General features: G+C 42.3%; 1 protein-coding gene across 4 annotated transcripts in view; it reads right to left on the reverse strand.

Moving 5' to 3' along the window:
- Positions 1 to 14,995, reverse strand: part of CDON (cell adhesion associated, oncogene regulated) — a 105,650-nt gene extending 90,655 nt beyond the window's left edge. The window contains exon 1 of one of the 4 annotated variants that reach the window (XM_045038508.1): positions 14,976 to 14,995. The gene's annotated coding sequence lies outside the window, so the exon portion shown is untranslated. Of the gene's footprint in view, positions 1 to 10,811; positions 11,046 to 14,151; positions 14,535 to 14,975 lie in introns of those variants that run through there. The other 3 variants (XM_045038509.1, XM_006936782.5, XM_006936783.4) reach the window with 3 other exon arrangements.
- Between the last annotated feature and the right edge of the window lie 3,515 nt (positions 14,996 to 18,510).

Genomic DNA, 18,510 nt, shown 5'->3' on the forward strand with positions numbered 1-18,510 from the left:
ACCATAATACCCCCTTTTGTGGATATGAGCCCATCTCACCAATAGCAATTATAACAATCAGAGCAGCAACACCGCCCTCGAGAACCATCTACCTGATCACACGAACACTAAAATGAGATGGCCAAGAGCCTGATGAGCTATCATTCATTCCCATTATACAGGTGAAGAAACCAAAGCACAGGGAGGTCATGTCACTAGACTGTAGTGCAAGCTGGCTTTGACCCCAGGTACTCACTCTCTAGAGCTTACCCTCATCCAAACCCCTATGATACGATGCCTAAAAATTCCCAGAATTTTACAGAAAACTAATTCATTCTCAATTCAACTGTTCCATTAATGGAAATTCCACATGCTAAGTTTACCTAAAACAAGTTGTGGGGTTGGGGGAGCTGTCCGCCAGTCCTTAGTAGCCCACCATCTACTAAGCAGCATATGAATGATAAAAAAAAAAAAAAAAAACATTTCTCTTCATTAGTTGAGCTAAGCACCCTACATAGAATAATGATGTAAAGCGTTGCAAGACCATTCAGCACATTCCAGTCACACCTAGTATCAGTGTGTTGGGAAAGAAACAAATAATGCAGCAAAGAAATGAGTCACAACACCCCACAGCCCAAATATGCTCTAACAATTGTCCAAATCATTTTCATACCCTTAGAGAGCAAGGGGTTGAAAAATTAAAATTAAAGCTGAAGACTTTCCAAATAATTCAATTTCACAAGAGAACAAAGAAGAAAATTATAGGTTAAAACTTCCACTATACTAAAGAATATCAAAGAAACATCAAAGAAAACCATTATTTAAAAGCTGTTAAAAATATCGGGCAGGAACCCTAATATTTTAAGAATTTAATCATGTAAAAGCCAAATTAACCTGCTGACATAAAAGTATTATTTTAAAGCCATTTAACCATTACCTAAAACAACATACAAATTAATACATATTAATCACTATACACAAAACTACATTATAGACTTGGCTTATACTGGGCAATTAGAGATCTGAACAAGTATTCATTCTTGTTCAGTTTCTCTTCTTTCAAAAAAAAAAAAAAAAAGACTTACAGACAAGCCTCATCAATCATTAAGAGGGCCTGGTTCTGGTATTATATGAGCTCTGTCAACTTTAATCAAATTGCTTGCCAGATCGTAGATAAGTAATGACTTGCTTAGGTTAAGCAAGGCCAGAGTTTTCCTTCTGTAGTATATACATCTCCAGAGTGAAAATAAACAGCCTCACACCTCTTACTGGAAGCTGGTCTCTGTTGCTATCACAACTCACTCTTCACTCCAATGAAGGAGGAGCAAAATTTGCCTTTATGAATGTCTATTTTTCTTTCTTCTCGATCTTGTCATCAAAACCATTTTTAAACTATTTCATTAAACAGTTAACGACTGGCTTGATTTTCACCAAAATAATACAAATTAGCTGTCATTAAATGCTTTAGCGTTAGCATTTGTTTTAGCCAACCTTATACAGTGACACAAAACGAAAGAGAAGTTAACTGGTCAAAGCAACATTAAAAGCATCATGTAAAACTGCAAAGTTTGAGGGGTGCTTCGGTGGTTCAGTTGGTTGAGTGTCCCGGCTTCAGCTCAGGTCATGATCTTGAAGTTTGTGAGTTCGAGCCCATGTCAGGCTCTGTGCTGACAGCTCAGAGCCTGGAGCCTGCTTCCGATTCTGTGTCTGCCCTTCCCCTGCTCATGCTCGGTCTCTCAATAATAAATAAACGTTAAAAAAAAATTAAAAAAATAAAATTAAAAAAAACTGCAAAGCTTGAATTCATTTTCTAACAAATCTAAGAAATGAAAAACCAAATTATGTCTTGATAATCATCCGTCATGTTTTGGATACAGGGGTATCATGGAACAACCATTAAGAGAAAAGAACATCTCAATGTAGATTTGATGTTCATTCCACAAAGACACAAATGTAAAATGAGATTTACTTCTAAAAAGCTCCTTTGCGGGGCGCCTGGGTGGCTCAGTCGGTTGAGCATCCGACTTCAGCTCAGGTCATGATCTCGCGGTCCGTGAGTTCGAGCCCCACGTCGGGCTCTGTGCTGACAGCTCAGAGCCTGGAGCCTGTTTCAGATTCTGTGTCTCCCTCTCTCTGACCCTCCCCTGTTCATGCTCTGTCTCTCCCTGTCTCAAAAACAAATAAAATGTTAAAAAAAAAATTTTTAAAAAAAAGCTCCTTTGCTATTTTCCTGATTTTACATAGAATTGGAAAGGGCTTCCAAACTTCATTTCAGCTGGGACATTGTTAGAGAAATTTCCAAGCGCCTGCTTTAAAGAAGTGTGCTAGAAAGCAAGGATCCCTGTGGCTAGAAATAAAAATAAAGTAACCTCTGTAGAGGAAAGAGTTCAAAACTATAAGACACCAGGGAATCAATTTTATCTTAGGCAAAATTCACTTCCATAGCTTCCGTGAGGCCAACAGAATCCAGAATGCAGAGTCTGTGGTTTAGAAATGTCAAAGAAATGTCAAAGAGAAAACAAAACAAAACAAAACGTAGAAGTATTTTATTCTCTTCCTAAGCACAGACAAATGTGCAATTATAATCTAATTTAAGCTTTAGAGGAATGACTACAGTTTCAAAGAACCTCCTTTCCCAGCATTAGAGAGATGTTAAAGATCTAACTTTCAACTACATGAAAACTCTCATAAACACGATCCTAATGCTCAATCACGTATTGTCCTCATGGTTTCCACTCTCATGACAATTTTACTGTTTCATACACTTAAGCAGATAAACAAACACACACCACCATCAGAAAGAGGAGATCATTCTGCGTCTGGAATAAAAAGAACCACAAGGCAGGAGTCGTCATCGCTGGAACACTTCACAAGGCGCTAAGTGAGCAAGGCGGGTGATGTGGTTCTCCACCGCAACCCCACACAGGACAGCACTTCCCTTTCCCAGGCTGCAGCACACCAGACAGACAAGAGTCCTGGTCTGCAAAAGCAATACAGTCACTCCTTCGTCACCACGTCACCTGTTGTTAAACTGCCAGAGTTTACATCCGCTCCAGGTAAATCAGATACAGAAGAGGTTAGTATTTCTCAGTGAATTAGAAAGAACTTCCACAAAGCAAACGGGGACTTCCTTTGTGTACCAAATATCAAGCGAAAGGATTTTTTTTTTATCCAGAAAACTCGCATTTCACATGAAGGGGGCGGGAGGCGGGGGTGGTAGGAAGCCTGCATTGCAGAAAGGAAAAACCAAAAACTCAGTTTCTCTTTCTTGGTTGTTGAAGGGCCATGGGAGTTCGATAGGGGGTGCCTGCTGATTTGATTCCACGACCAGCTGACATCTGTGACCACAACTAATTAAGTATTCTGTATGTATGCGCAGCCAGCTAAGAAAACACTGAATCTGATCTTTGTCCTGCAGGGTTAATCATTTCCTCACCTTTTTTCCCTGATAATCTCCTATCTCAAAGAGAAATCCCAAAATAAGTAAAACACTGACAATGTCTCTTTAAAACGATTTGTTATTTTCCCGTGGAATGGGATACAGCCAGGACTTGGAAGGTTCACATTCCCACTTTGGGAGCTGGCTACAAGACCCCTACTGACAACAGTAAGATGTATGTAGTCAAATCCCTGGGCTAAAATTTATTTGATGCCACAAAATGCTGATATCAATCTCTGCACGAGCTGCATTGTATGATTAAAAACCCCACTGTGGCTGCTGTCATAGTAACAAATGTGAAATTACTTTAAGACCTAACCACTACGACAATAGCTCTTTTAAAATGCATCCTCAAACACAAAAGAAATAACAAATAATGACAACTGTGTTTGCTAGCCTAATAGGAGACCACAGTTAACAACCCATCTTATAATGACTCAAATTGGTTTTTGTTAGCCACGGGATTTAAAAAACTTAGCTCCAAAATGTAAGAAGTGTAAGAAGAAAATTATGTGAAAGACCTATATAGGTCTACAGTCAAAGCCCAATTCAAACACAAAATAGTCTAAAACATGATCAATAGAGATTGAAATTAGAAATTCAAGGTAGAGTTCTGATGTGTTTTAATCTCAAAATGGATTTGACCATAAAGAAAGAAAATATGCCTAATCATCAATAAATAGAAATCAAACAAACAGATAAAGAGATCAGAACCATCCTAATCAGATTATAATAGGACTTGAAAATACATCTTAAGCAGAAGTATCTATTTAGAATACAGTTTGAAATACACTTTACCCCATCAGAACTATACAGTCCTTACTATAAAACTAAACTTGTAATTCCACTTTGGATGAACATCCAAGATTTGATGAAAGAAATAAAATGAGCTTGTTTAAAAAGGTGATCACAGTAAGACGAACCCACAAAGTAAATCATGGACAGAATGTAATAGTTAGACTTCAGTATGGTTCTGTTCAGGAGTTTAACAATCTATCAAGAACAATAAAAGTATCTTCTCAGTATTGAGTGGTCCCAGGATCTACTGACCTGCTATTCAGATGCCTGGACACAAAACTGAAATCCTGGTATATGAGGGGTCGCTAAGTCATGGTAACAATCTAAAAATCTAATTTCCCGACGAGCGTGAACAGGGGAAAACGGGCGGGAGGAAACACTATATTCAATCAAATTGAATTGACTGGCAACACGATGTTATTTTACCAGTGTTTATAAAAAGAATTAAATGGCACCTTTTCTACAAAACTGTACTGTTGCATCTGTAATCACACCCAGACATTTACCCTCACGTGAGTATTTTTATAAGCCAATTGTCAGATTTTGTCAATACATCGTGAGCTATATAATATCAAGCCAAATAATGAAGTTTAACTCCACTTTATGGATGAGGGTTCCTCATACCCACCCCTCCTACTCTCCTAGTCACTAAACTGAGAGGAACAGTTTAAATTACTGAAACAGAGGTGAATGATAAACAGCATGGCCGTTTCAACTGAAACTATGTTCACTCCCTAATTCTTCTTGCCTGTTACTCACTGTGTTGTTATTTTGCTATACACACACCCTGAGGCCAAAACCATGAAAATAAGCCAAAATAAATGGACAAGAAAAATGTCTTCTCCCTAGCTTACGATGCTATTTTTGTTTTTATTGGAATAAAAGAGGCTGCCAAGTTCTGATGTCACTACAGTAATTTCATGGCCTGATAAAAGTAGTATTTTATCCATTAAACATCTGTCCCCCTTGCCAAATTTACCTTCAAGCAGGCCGTGTGTACAATTACTCATTAAGCCAATAACTGCCAGGCATTTCCCTGGCAAGAGACAGAAGCCAGAATTGCACTTTTTAGTACCTATATATCCGAGAGAACACCTGCGATAGTGAGTATTTTAAAACCAGACAAAACTTGGTATCACCTCTCCAGACACCAAATGTTGCACAGAAGAAAAATACACATTTTAAATATATATAATCATTTTAAAAATTCATCCATTTAAATTTTTTAACACTAAAAAATTCAAAAACTGAAAAAAAAACTGTTAAAATATCATGCAAACATTCCAATAATGAGACATTTAACTTTTTTTTTTTCTTTGTCTAAAGCGTTCTTTAATCTTCATTATTTGAAGCTGTGGTCTACCTGAATTTGACATGAAGAATCAGACTTTAACTGGATTTTTTAAAACTTTTTTAATGTTTATTTATTCTTGAGAAAGAGAGAGAGAGAGGCAGAAGAGACAGAGCGCAAGTGGGGGAGAGGGGCAGAGAGAGAGGGAGACACAGAATCCGAAGCAGGCTCCAGGCTCTGAGCTGGCAGCACAGAGTTCGACGCGGGGCTCGAACCCATGAACCGCGAGATCGTGACCTGAGCTGAACCGACTGAGCCGCCCAAGCACCACTTTCACTGGATTTTTAAGAGCAGACTGTATGTTGAAATCACGCATGGGTCTAGAGAGGACAGTTAGCATCTTGCTACTCAGTAGGGTCCAGGCAACATCATCAACATCATTTGGAAACTCGCTACAAAGGGAGAATCTTGGGATTCACCCCGGACTCATTAAATCATTTTAAACAGCCCCCAAGAGGGCCACCTGGGTGGCTGTCAGTTAAGCAACTGAGTTTGGCTCAGGTCATCATCTCGGGGTCCGTGAGTTCAAGCCCCAAGTTGGGCTCTGTGCTGACAGCTCAGAGCCTGGAGCCTGCTTCAGATTCTGCGTCTCCCTCGCTCTCTGCCCCTCCCCAATTCATACTCTGTCTCTCCCTCAAAAATAATAAATAAGCATTTAAAAAAAATTAAAAGAAAAAAAACAGCCCCCAAGAAATCCAAAAGCACAGTGACACTTCAGAAGCACTGTGATTACCACTCGGATACATTCAGCCATTTGGGTATTTAGTACTCGTTAGGCATAGTGCGAGTAAGGGGGTGAGAGGGATGATCACACATAGAGGGGACAGCACATCATCTGTCCTTAAGGAGAAAGAAGAGGATGAGCAGACATGTAAACAATGATGATACAGTATCAGGCAAAGGAGAGACAGAGTTCCCAGCCTGCAAGGCAGAAAGCAAGGTACATTCAAGTGATTCAAAGTAGCTAAAGACGGCAGTAGCATCCAGTAGGTAGAGCACCTGTACACCCCACTGAAGACCTGGGCCTTAATAAGTGAGCGATTCAGGGTCTCCGGAGAAATCGATTTTAAGGAGAGCAGTCACATGATCGGATTTATGTTTTAGGAAGATTGCTACTCTGGTAACACGGAGAAAAATGGATGATTTGGAGTGGGGGCAAAACCCCCACTGGAGATAGGGAGGCGACCCAGAAGCAGTTTCAGCAGAAGGCCAAAAGTTGGGTTTTTTGGTCACACATTGGAAATCTCCTCTCACCCCTCTCCCATTTTGGAAAGGCGGCTGGAGGGGTAAAAGGTAATGGTAACATAGCAGACCTGCTTATAGGTTACAGGGAGGCAACGGAGGGTTTATTTATATGTGTACATGAACACAAAAGCTCAGTAAACTCAGTATACTCTACTTTTCTGCTTACAAAATAAAGATTATTTCAGTGATTCAGGATTCTACATTACCTTCAGCCATTGTTAAGTATCAATTATTAACACAAGTTAACATATATTTACAGATACAAGATATGTACATGGTTAGATTAAGTAACTATGGGCCTCAGAAAATATCCCAGATATAGTTTTTTTGCTTGGATAAGTCACTTTCTCCCCCCAGGATGAGTGATTTCTCGCTCTCGAAATTCAAGTACAGAAAAGTAGGGTGGAGGAGAGAAGGCAGAGAGAGAAGATGTATATTTATTCATTTTTACAGTACACCTGTTGTAAGAGTGAAGAAATACACCTGGGCCAGCAGATGGCCTCAAGAAACTTCTCAGATGTGTACCTACATCAAGAGGGAGCAAATACTATACTTGGAAAGTATTATCACTGCTGATGCTGGCACACGTAGAATACTGGGAAGTTTCTATTTTCTCTTTATGTAAGAAAGAAAAGAGTAGCTGACATTTAGTTGCTAGTGATATAAACGAAGAATTACATTTAAAGTGAACAAAGCCAGCAAGCTGAGGCAGTCCTCAACTTTAAACTCGGGTTGGTTTGAGAAAATGTATGGACTCAGTGGCTGTTTGGACATTTTTGACACATTTTTCTCCCTCCAAAATCATGCATGTATTGGTTATGTAGAATCACTACGTAGTAAAAGCCCACTTTATGGAGTCTCACTACTGCAAGGCTCTCAGAGGTCGTGTAGGTCAATCTCTCACCCAAGGAAGAGATCCCTTCCCCAGTGTCTTTAGCAAATGTCCAGTAATCAGGGGCTCGTGTCCCCTCAAAAGAGCATTCTCTATCATGAGGCAGCTCTATTTGACAGACAGTTCTCCCTTCTTTGAAACAAAATCTGCATCTTTTGAGTGCCCCATACAGGGCAGAAGATGAATCATTTATCACTATTTCAACCCCCATCCCCTCGAAATCTGGGCCACCGGGGGTCTGATTTAAGAAGGAAAGGGGGTCAGCTTGCCCCTCTGGGATCCGGGGGAAGCCATCCATGCACGTGGCGGTATGCCAAGAACGACCTTGCGTCAAGGAGTATGAAGAAATAAGACTTAATGAAATTACAAAAGCTGAAGAATACAATGTCTCCTAAGGAGAAAAGTGGCTTGTGTTCCAGCAGGACACCCAGAAAATCCTTCATCAACATTTCCAAGGACAGAAATATAATAAACTATTTACCTCAACCACAACCCCCTCAAAATGAACAAACAAACAAACAAAGAACCTTCTCATTCATCAACATCATCTTGCATTCTTGTTTCACTGTTTGGTGAAATAAATTTTATTTAGCACATCAGGTTAGTAGCCAAAAGTCTTCTTCTTGAAGCAAGCAGCCCTGTTCTTCAAAATTTTTCTGTAGCATCACATCCTACTCCACTTTCTTATTTTTGGTGTATTTTTGTTTTCAAAAGAATATTACGTTATTTGGTTTTCTTCTAAGACTCTCATGCTAGTGCTAGCTGGTGCTTTCTTCTGTACGTTTCTAAGTATTGATTATGGCATTAAATCCTAAGCACGAAAAGATATAAGCTACCTTAGATGATCCTTCTTCTCTGTTTTGGGGCTCTCTTCCTTCCCTTCTAAACACACACACACACAGAAGGACAGTTAACAACAGGTTTGGTTTATGTAATTATGACTGAGAGCAACTATTCAACCCCATTTTAATATTTATGTACAAAAATAAGGTCATGGTAAATTTTCAAGCTAGCCACTAGCATCCGATTTTCAAATAATGTGAGAAGAAGTGTCCGTTTCTTTTTTCCCAGTGACCACATATCCAATGTGCCGATAAAATGAACTACTACCAATTTCAAAACACACAAAAACTTTAGGTAACAATTTAAAAAGCACAAATTACTACCATACACAATAACATGGATGAATCTCACAGACCTTATGAGCAGTGCAAGAAACCACATATAAAAGAGTACATGTCATAGGAATCCACTTTTATGAGTATAGCTGGAGAACAGGCAAAACTAATCTATGGTCAGATGAGGCGCAACAGTGGCTGCCTGATGGAGGTGGCAGGGTTGTCTGGGAAGGAACACCAGGAGAACTTCGAGGTGAAAGAAATATTCTAGATCTTGATCTGGCTAATAGTTGCCACCCATATGTGCATATGTAAAACTTCATCCAGCTGTGCACTTAGTGTACATTAACTGCACGCTCATGTACATTCTTATATCACACAATCAACTAGGAAAAATGCAACATTGTTTCCAAGCACCTTTCAGTTCAACTGCAAAATTAAGAGCACGTTACATCTATAGCTCTTGCATGTACCCATACGATGACTAACTTCTGAGAATTCCTTACTATGTTAGTCCTTAAACCAACTCTGGATCAGAGTAATATGTACAGAAGGAGCTAAGTAAAAGTAATAGGAGCCAACACTCACGTGTTACAGTTTTAGCATATCCCAAGCAATTTACTTTCATTATCCCATGTAATCCCCACAACCGTGGTAAGAGATACTATTGTTATCCCCATTTTACAGATGAGGAAACCAAGACTTCGGTCAAGCTCGCTTCCCCAAATAAAAAAAGGTGAGCGAGTATCTAACAAGAAGAGGGAGCTGAGAAGCAAGCTTTGTAGATCAACTTTTGAATGCTGTTTGTAGTAGGGTAATATAAAAATAAAATCAACCACACAGTTCCAAGCAACAAAACAGTAAGCAGAATATTTCTACGCTCAGTCATATGACCTGTATATTTCTTTACCCTCTGACGTAAGATACAAGGAACTTCACTGTCCCTTAATCCTATGATTGAAAGGCACATCATTCTAGCTCTCAAGAACTGAAGTCCCGATTCACATTCCGACCAATATTCGGCAGAACAAAATGTGCTTTAGGGGTAGTTTTTTTATGATCTCTGGCCATCAAAATATATCACACAGCAAAAGCCACTAAAAACCTGTGAACCAAGACTGGCACAATGCTAACTTGCAGTGTTGACCCCAATGCATGCAAGGGTCCTTTCAATTTGGTCGTGCTAGGATTAAGGTGAGAAAAAATTAAACACAGTCTCTAAAAGGCTTCTTTATTCTCCCAACACTCAGTATTGTGAGAATTTGGGAGAGGACTACATGGCAATAGGATGGAGAGAACTATGACACACAACAGGATTATAATCAGGAACAAAATATATCAAATTGCCCAGCAAATACGCTCCTGAGTTCTCCATCAGTGGAAAACTAGCACCAGAATTCAAATTCATTTTTAACTCTTCTTGGGATACGGAAATTGATTGATGATACTATCCAAGATTCAGAACTGCCCTTCCTGGAAAAGTACACAAGAAACAAACTGGGCAAATATCCTGAAAAATGTTTGTATCCAAAAATTATTTGGGGCAGCTGCGGGGGCGGGTGGCTGGGGAGGAGGACACACTCATGTTTCTCAAAAATTTTGCTCCAAAGACTTTATAGAATGTTTTTGGTAGATATATTTTCATTTACTTGTGGCTGCAAGCAAAGTCTGCAAAGCAATGCCTTAAAAAATACTAAAGATCAGACCTCTCAATAAGACACCAGGAAAGAGACATATACCCTAAATGAATTTAAATCCTTCAATAATGCAACAAGAATGCAATGAAATCGTATAAAAACAAAAGAGAAAAGTGAAATATGCCTATTCAAACAAGCATTTCATCTCTGCAAAGCAATGTGCTTCACATAAAAGTCTGATTTTGCCCTCAGTTTAAAAAGTTATTAGAACAATACATCAGCCCTTACCGGCAAGACCAAACTGTAACACAATTTTATATATTTATCAATAGATCATTCAGAGAAAACTTACCAAGTCTTCAACGTGTAGATGCTTGTGCTTCAGAGGGAGAGCAGAGAAGTGACTTTTTGTACTTAACAGTGGCGTTCAGTTCAGTGCTAAAAACACATCACCACAGTCCTGCTCGTAAGAGAGTCCTGACTAGCAATCTGCCTTCGGGTTGGGCTGTTTTCTCTTATAAGATAAGCTGTTAAGTCATGCCTTGATTTTAGATCTGCTAACATATGGAGTCTTCTAATGTAGCCTCTCTCCGCCCCCTCCCTCCACCGCCCCATCACCACTCAGCTCCAATCCCTCTACACACACACACACACACACACACACACACACACAAAAGGCACTGCAGGGCAGAAATTCCTCAGGTGCTCGCTAATGTTATTCCCAGGGTCTTGGAGCCGCTTCGGGGATCAAGAGATCTCATAGCCCCTGCTGGGGTAAGGAGCAGCGAGTCTGTTCCATTTAATCAAATACAGAATGAATTTTCAGCTCTATTCACTAGCTTGTCTCCAGGGCTCTCAAAAGGCACCAGGCAGCTAGAATCACACACATGTGGCTCTTTTAGGCAAGTATAATTAGTTTGATTTTAAAAAGCCACATTAATAATATCACCTCAGGACCATTATTCAGGGGACAGATGACAATGATACTGTATGTTTTAAGCCTGACAATGGGGGAAAGAGCACAAACAATGACGGAAAACTTGAAGGATTAAAAAAAAAAACCAACAAACCAGTTTTTCACTTAATTGTAATCCAATATTTTTAAAGTGACATTAAGTATATTCCATATACCATCTTTGAAGTTTAATTGAGAAGAATCAAAGCCCTCCTTGTCAGCCTCTTAAAAGTGAATTAATACCATATACACGACAAAAATGTATAAGTGGAATGTTTATAAATAAATAGGATATTTACATACAATATAAAATCCTGAATAAAAACAATAAAACATCATCTAATCCAATTAACAAAACTTCTTGGGGAAAAAAAAAAGCACTAACTGAAAATCACCATAAAATCAAGTCCTTCAAAGCAATCTATTTAGCAACCAGACTCCAAATTCTCTTTCTAATCTAATTAGTTCCTATTAAGTAGTAAGACCATATATCTTAAAGAAAGACTACCTTGGAGACAACTCCTCTGCTCTTGTGATGTGCTGTCTTATTTTTCCTTCTGCAAAGTACAAATGCTAATTACAAGGCCATAGCTAATGTAATTACATGTTATAAACAACCAATTTTTCAATTAGTTATTTTTAAGTTCCTATCCCAGTCTAATTTCCCTAAGATAATGTTTCATTCCTGAAATCATTTTCCCAGGGTATACCTGGACACAATCACCAGTTTTTAGTGTAAGTTTTTGCAAAAGAAACCTTCCTAGAGAAGAAAACTTTTACTTCAACTTATATTTTGACAAACCCATAAATGAAATCGTCTAGAAAGTTACGAGAGCATAAGGGCAAAGCGGAAAAGACAAAAGCAGAAGACCTGGTCAACAAATTTTACCTGCCCGCTTTAGAGCAAAGCCCTGTGACAAAAGTTTCCACACAAAGCCTCCATCTATATATACCTTGCTGACAGGGGGCGGGGGAATCCTATCTTGAAGTGAACTTAATTCCTCACTTGCAAAGAAGGCAAAGGATAAGACTGATTTTAGAAGCCAACCTACACAAGCTACATCAGTATGTTCCAAGTCCTAAGGGTTCTTTGTACTTCCCGGCTTGAGAGTCAGAGCTGTTTAAGTACTTTCCACAGAAGAGGAGGCTGATGAGAACCATAGCAATCAATCAAAGCATCCCAAGTGAGTTACTACACAAACAATAGCACAGTACTTCTAGTAACTGATTTTCCTGGTTGACTAAACTATTCAAACAAAGACAGATTTCCAAATACTATATCCGAGTTTTTGCATGAAAGTTAAACAATATACACTTGTGTGTTTTTTATAGAAATATAAATGTTTCTGCTCTACCCACTGCCAAGCACACACCCAGGGCACGTCTTTACAAAATGAAACAGGTTTTCTCCATCCTTCTCATATAACTTAAAGTATGAGGCAGTTTATTTCAACATGTGTATAACAGAAACTACAGTATTTGGTGCCTCTCTGGGTTCCTAAGAATGCTTTCTAGTTAAGCACTAATTTAAAATTTCCAGAATTTTTTTCTTTCATCTTGTCCTAAAACTTGAACTACATTCCCCCTCCCATTTTCAGCTGAAATAGACTCCTTTTCAAAAAATGAGCTATAAAATGTAATAAAATGCTTAGAATTACACTGAGAATAAACCCATTTATTTCCCAGGTCCCCTCCCACCTTGTCCCTCTGTGACACTGCCCTTTAGGGACACCAGGTGTTAGCTGGGAGTCTGAGGGCAATGGTACCAGTGAGGCATGGAAACAGAATTGGCCTTTCATTTTTGCTGGCCACTGGCCTGAGAATAATCTCATGTTAGCTTTTAGTTCAACTTTCTGTTTCTCAAGGTGTTTGATTTAGGACACAGAGGCTGACTTTCTCTTATGATGTTCTCTAAATTCTAGATCTACAGTGGAAAGCAGCCGGCCCTTAAGGCACCTGCCACCCTCTGTAGTCCTCACCAGGAAAGGCAGGCATTCTGGAGAAGAACTCCTTTTGGAGAGCCTTCCACCTGATTTGGTGGGGTTAGGGAGAACAATGAAGGCAAGGGCAAGGGAGTCTATCTATCCCCCTCAGTGATTTATTACTGAAATCCCTGGATGCGGAGAGAAAGCAACAAAGGTCTGGAAGCTGCAGACCGAGATAAATAGCGAGCTGTAATGTATTTAGCAAATGATAATGCAATCCACAGAAAGCTTTACAGAGAAGAAGGAAAAATACACTCCCTGGGGCTGGGAAGTCACTGAGCCTGGGAAGGCAAGAGAAAGATACATTGTGCAGGAAATTTCTCTTGCTTCTCCCTACACATAAATCACTGTCTCTCGCGGAGGCTCTGCGGGATGGAGGTTGAGAGAGGCGAGGGACCCCCGCTCCGCTCCCTTGGGAAAACGTGCTGGCGCCCCTGACTCCCGGCTACGCTGGAGCTCACCTGCCCCAGTGGATCATTGTCAAAGAGATTTAATCGTGTTACTGACACCTCACCCCGCCTCCTCCCACGAGGTGGCTCAGCGTCCCCGAGGACGCGGAACGTCGCAGCTCCCCGGTGGGCATCCGTCAGCTGCCCTCCCCAGAACCCGCACGCAGTCCGGGATCCCCACGCCTTGCGGGGCGCACCGACCTGCCCTCCCGCGGACCTCCCGCTCCCAAGCCGCGTGGCCCCCAAACCCGGGGTCCCCGGACCACCCCTCCCTCCGATCCTGCGGCGGGCCCACCCCCGCACCTCTCAGCGGGGCAGACTCAGTCCCCGGACCTCCTGCGCGGCAGCCGGCTCCGAAAACCACCCCCAGGTCATCCCCCGCGCGCTGGCGGCGGCTACGGCGGCGGCGGCTGCGATCCGAACGGGCCCCTCCATGCACAGAGCAGGGCAGCAGGAGGGCGCGGCGCCTCGCACGCCGGGGCGGGGACGCAGGGGCGGGCGGGCTGGCTAGCGCGGGGTCCCCGCTCTCCTCGCACCGAGCCGCGCGAGCCGGGCACCCGGGACTCAGGGGAGGGGAGCTGGGGGGGGCGGAGCCACCGGGGCGCGTCCCCGCGGCCGCGCTCCTCTCCGCTCAGGCGCGCGGGCGCGTAACCGGCGGGCTCGGGGCCAGCGAGCAGCACGCGAGGAGCGGGAGGAGGGAACCGGGCCGCAGAGGCCGCAGCGCCCCGCCGGCCCGCGCCCAGCCGGAGGGTGCGCGCGCAGCCTGCCAGATCAGCGGCGGGGGGATGGGCCGTACCAATCTGCGGTGAGGGGGGGGGCGCTCCGTCCAGGAGCTTCTCCTCGTCCCCTTCCTGCTTGCTCCACGGGAAAGCGTCCCCAGGAAAGTTGAGTACGGTCTCTGCTTTGGTTTAGGACAGTGAGGCTGAGCGGCCTCAGCAACTCACGGAGACTCCAAGATGCCTGCACTCACTTTCCCCTCACCTTGCTTCCCCGGGAGAGGCGGCATTTCTGGCCCGTCCACAAATGGTCTCCACGCTCCCCTGTTTGCCCGCCCAGGTCCCGCCCCTCGCTCCTTTACCTAAGTTGTGTGTGGAGGCAATGAGTCCAACCCTTCTTTTGGCTCCTACCTGGGCTCTGCCTTCGGATTCCAGCTTCCCGCCGCTTAAGGCTACTGAGCCTTTTCAGCACTTTCTGTGCGTCCTTTCTTAAGCAGCTGCATCCCGCCCGCCGTGCATTCATATACACGCAAGCAGGTAGCAAACTCAAGGGACTAGGAGAGGCTCAGTGTCACCTGGTGAAACTAACCTGGTCTTTGGTCCCAGAGTCTTCCCACCTCGTCCTTTGGACCTGCCTCGAGTTATTTGATCTCACTGAAGTTGTTAAACATGAAAAGGGGAAAAATAAATTCTATTTAAAGGTTGTTGTGAAGCCTAAGTATGATACTTGGTGAAAAGCACCTGACATTCACTGGGCATTTGAGAGCTGTGACTTCTATTACTAGCAGTTCTTTTTTTTTTTTTTTTTTTAACCACTGTCATTACTTGTTAATAGTTTAACTACAAAGGAGTCTAGTGAAAGTTCAAAAACATTCAGTACTGGGATGACTGGCTGGCTCAGTTGGTAGAGTGAGTGGCTCTTGATCTCCAGGTTGTGGGTTTGAGCGCATGTTGCGTGGGTGTAGAGATTACTTAAAATCTTTAGGGGTGCCTAGGTGGCTCAGTCTGTCAAGCCTCCAGCTTCGGCTCAGGTCAGGATGTCATGATGGTGGTTAATGGGTTCAAGCCCTGCGCCTGGCTCGTGCTGACAGCCCAGAGCCTGGAGCCTGCTTCTGATTCTGTGTCTCCTTCTCTCTCTGCCCCTCCCCTACTCACACTCTGTCACTCATGCTCTCTCTCAAAAATAAACATAAAAATAAATAAACAAAACAAAATCTCTGAACACACACACACACACCCAACATTCAATAGTGAACTTCAGGAGAAATATGCCAGTCTCCCTTACCTTCTTACTTGAATTTCACAAAGAAATGCTTTGAAAGTGGTAGGGTTCAAACAGTTTAACTTTCTGCTTTTGCTATGTCCAAGATCTTTGTGAAAGCATTAGATCCTATGAAAGTCAGGATAGGAGGCAAAAAAGAAGCTGTGACTCTAGTTTGTGTTCCATTGTTCCATGTTTTACTTCAAATCACAAATCGGTATGTTATTAACTTAAGGTATAGTAAATGATTTTTCATTCAGCATATAAATTTTATAAACACTGAGAGAGTTCTGTCTGAATAGAATGGAAGTCTTGCAGATTTCTTGTGACACTTGTTAAGAATCGTAGCCATCCCCCACCACTGCAGTTACACTAGAGACACTTACAGGTTCCTCTCTTGGAGCCCATATGACTCTGGGAACCCCCAATCTCACAGTGCCATTTGAATATCACTGTACCTATTATTCCTCATAATCAGGCTGAGAAATAATCATGATGATGTTTATTGATAATGATTACTTTTTCTGCCTTGTTCATAAAGTGGAGAAATCATTTCAGATATAAAATAGTATTTCATAGGGGCATCTGGATGGCTCAGTTGGTTGACCTTCCAACTCTTGATTTCAACTCAGATCATGATCCCGGGGTCATGGGATTGAGCCCCACATCAGCTCTGTACTAAGCATGGACCCTGCTTGGGATTCTCTCTCTCTCTCTCTCTCTCTCTCTCTCTCTTTCTCTCTCTCTCAAAAAGAAAGAAAGAAAGAAAGAAAGAAAGAAAGAAAGAAAGAGAAATGAAAAAAGGATTTCACCAATGAATCATTTATTTGTTCAGCATTTGCTTTAAAAATGCTAAAAACAAAACAAAACAAAAAAAAAAACAGGGGCACCTGGGTGTCTCAGTCAGTTAAGCATCCAGCTTGGGCTCAAGTCATGATCTTGCAGCTCATGGGTATGAGCCCTGGGTTGGGCTCTGCACTGACAGCTCAGAGCCTGCTGAGGATTCCCTGTCTCCCACTCTCAGTCTCTCTCTCTCTCTCTCACTCAAAATAAATTTTTTAAAAACTTAAAAATACTAAAAACAAAACAAAACAAATCAAGGGGCACCAGCGTAGCTCAGTCGGTTGACCATCCAACTCTTTTTTTAAACATTTTATTTATTTATTTATTGTGAGAGAGAGCAAGGGGGAGGGACAGAGAGAATGGGGGAGGGGCAGAGGAGGCGGGGAGAGAGAATCCCAAGCAGGCTCTGAGTGTCAGGAGGAGCCCGATGCTGGGCTCTAACCCACACTTGAACCACACGCGTAACCAGCTGAGCCACCCAAGCACCCAGAGCATCTGACTCTTGATTTCATTTCAAGTCATGATCTGATCAAGGGATGGAGCCCTACATCGGGTTAAAGATTTCTCCCTCTCCCTCCCTCTGCCCCTCTCCCACACTCTCTGTCTCTCTCTCTCTCTCTCAAATTAAAAAAAAAAAAAAAGGAAAGACAAAGAAAAAATAAAAAAATATACTTAGTAAGCACCTACTCTATGCTGCTGCTAGGCAAAGAGGTACATGGAGAATTATGACATAGTCCCCAAAGAGCTCACAATCTAATTGTGATCCAGGTGCATAAATGGGTAAGTACACAGACAAGTCTTCAGTATAATGAACAAGGAGCTGTGGAAGCACAGGGCAGTGGTGCTAACAGTGCCTGGAGTTTGGGGGAAGGGGAGGGTGGCTTGTCAAGAAAGGCTTCCTAAAAGAAGTGACTCATGAACTAAGTCTTAAAGGATAGTAGGAGTTGGCCAGGTAAAGATCAAGGAGTGGAAGGGCAGTTTGGCAGAAGGGACATTATGAATAAAGGCATAGAGGTGAGAAACAAGGCAGCCCACTGGATCGTCAAGCTCTTCTCCTTTTTTTTTTTTTTTCTTTTTTGAGAGTGTGTGAGCGGCAGAGGAGCAGAGAGAGGGGGGGGACAGAGGATCCAAAGTGGACTCTGCTGACAGCAGAGAGCCTGATGCAGGGCTCAAACTCATGAACCAGGAGATCACGACCTGAGCCAAAGTTGGACACCTAACCAATTGAGCCACCCAGGCACCCCATGAGCTCTTCTTTGTGGTTGAAGTGTAAGGGGCTAGGTGAGGATTGGTAAATGAAGGCACTGCAGAATGAACCCAAAGTCAAATCACAAATCATACCAAGAAGCTGGTACTTTATCCTATAGGCAATGGGGAATCAATGCAGGGTTTTACATGGGAGTGTAATATGGTCAGATTTGTCTTTAGAAACATCACCTAGCATCAGTGATGAGGATGGACTGAGGGAGCCAAGTCTGAGATCAAAAAATTTAGAAGCTTCAGAAGCTGTCTAGACAGTCCAGTTGGAGCAAGAGACTGAACTGCTCCAGTTGAATCAAGGACAGTAGTAAAGCAAGAGCAGAGAAGAGAGTCCAGAAACAAGAGGAAAATGTGGCAGGACTTGGAAACTGACTGCATGTGGAAAGTGAAGAAGACAGGGGACTCAAGGATGACAACAGCCTTCTAGCTTGAGTGGATGATAGTCATGCTCCCTACCCCCATGGTACCTGGGAGAAAATAATGCCCAGCAGGAGATATAGGTTTTAGGGAAACAATGATGTGTTCAATTTGAGCCTTTTGAATTTGAGGTCCCTGTGGAACCTCCAAGTACAGGTGTCCACA

Source organism: Felis catus, chromosome D1 (genome assembly GCF_018350175.1).
Source record: "Felis catus isolate Fca126 chromosome D1, F.catus_Fca126_mat1.0, whole genome shotgun sequence".
NCBI classification, from domain to species: Eukaryota; Metazoa; Chordata; class Mammalia; order Carnivora; family Felidae; genus Felis; species Felis catus.